Genomic DNA, 2,076 nt, shown 5'->3' with positions numbered 1-2,076 from the left:
TTCTCTACGTTGTGTTCTTTGCACATAATGTGACACCTGACAGTGATGATCTGACAGCAGTGCTGCTCACCATGGGAAATGCAAGCCAGGCGTTCAGGCTCCAGTTTTTAAAGACCTCCTTGCTTATCCACTGTTTTGTGAATCAGGCAAATGCCCAAAGTTCTGATGATTGAAGAAGTTGCAGAATGAAACTCAAAAGAATGTAATATACCCTTAGGTCATTTGGCTTCATAGTCCCAGCATATGAAAAACGCAACATAATGGTGGAGTCAGCTAAGGTTTTGGGAATAGATTGAATATCTTTACAGTTCCGATGTTTGCAGTGTTAGTTAAGTCAGCCATCTGATTTTGAGGACTTTTGCCAAGGCACTGCTGGCATCTATCAACCCTTAGGCATCCTCTCTGATCTAATTACTACCCACGCCGAAGACAGAAAGTATTTCTGCTCACTGCTCTCTCAAGGTAGGGGAGATTTTGCCAAAGAAACCCTTAAGCAGAACGTGGAGCACAGTGGCAGCCACAGCAGACAACGTCCCCAGGGGCTGCTCCCATGGTGTGGCAGCCATGAGGATTTTCTCAGCTTCCTGGGGGAGAGGGGTGCTGACCCAGCTTTCAGTCAGAACTTGCTGCCGGAGAACTAATTACTAGTGTGAAAAAAAAGACTGGATTTAGGTCAATGTCGTCTCAGACGTTGTTTACATTTGATTTTAAATCCATACAATGGCAGAATTGACATTTGCAGCTTGCTACCACATTCATTTGCAAGGTTTTATGCTGTTTTATTTTCAGGTTCAGAATGTTTGAGGAGGCATTTATCATTAAAGCCGTGGCCTTTCCTCCTAAAGCTTCTCTTCCCAAGTACAATAACAAAAACTGCTAATTGAAAGGAGGAAAACAAACCCTGGTGGGCTCATGGGGCACCCTTCCTCATCAGCACAGAACAATGGAGCTTGCAGGGGCTCCTTGCAGGGCAGGGCCTGAGGCTCTCCTGGGAGCCTGTCCCACCCATCTAGGCACAGCAACTCAAATTACACCAAGGGAAAGAAAGACATTGTTTCCTTATCAAATAATAATGTAAGAATTGCTAGGCTGTTCTCCATGACAACAAGAGAAAAAATGAAATCCCTGTGATTTACTCTATCAGTTACATTCTCACAGCCACAACATCTATTGTGGGTTCAGGCAAAACTCCAGTACATCTTGAGCTGGTAAAATGACCCAGTAATCCCAGCCCACAAGGGCACCACCCATGTGGAGGTACTGCCCTCCTTTATTATCCAGTAGAAGAAAGCACCAGTCTCCCACCAGAATTTGGTCCCAGAAGCGTTCAATCACACAGTTCATTGGTCAAAGAAGTCACATGACCCCATCCAGTTCTAAGAAGACAAAACAAGCTCAATGCCAAACTCAAGGGAGCAGAATCAGACAAGGGTGAGCACTGAAACTGTATTCAAAGCACCTTACATATCCTTCCCCATTTAGACAGCACTTACATATATGTGTGTGTGTGTTTGTGTATATATAATATATATGTGTGTGTAATAACTTGAAAACAAGAAAGAGGTAGTATTCTTAATAAATTCCAAAATTCTTTTTGTCATCACTTTGGTATTTGAACTATCATGTGAACATTCGTTCCTTCCAAACATCACATAAATCAAGCTAGATGAAAAACTGGCTTATTCTTTGAGGATGTTTTCACTATTACTCCCAAAATTACGTTTCGGTGTACCCAACCTCCAGGAACTCTCACCCAAAAGACAATCTTATGAGCTCTATAATGTATGAAACCAATTGTAGCCCAAACAAATGAGACCCTTAGGCTATAAATATATGAGAATTTCCAAAATTATTTTGAACTAGACCCTCTGACCCTCAGCTAACACTTCTCCACCAACCACAGTTGCCCAAAAATGGACCTGAGCACTGGTGTGCTGTTTTTACATGTGGGAAAACTGACCCACAGAGAGTTTGGGGGACTTGCCTAGAATCACACAGGTAGTCAGAAGCACGGTAAGAACTTAACCCAGGTATTATGGCTGTCATCTGTCTCTTGAGCACCATATGACAATGCCT

This window comes from Ochotona princeps, chromosome 9 (genome assembly GCF_030435755.1).
Source record: "Ochotona princeps isolate mOchPri1 chromosome 9, mOchPri1.hap1, whole genome shotgun sequence".
Taxonomy (NCBI): Eukaryota; Metazoa; Chordata; class Mammalia; order Lagomorpha; family Ochotonidae; genus Ochotona; species Ochotona princeps.
This window is presented reverse-complemented; position numbering follows the sequence as displayed.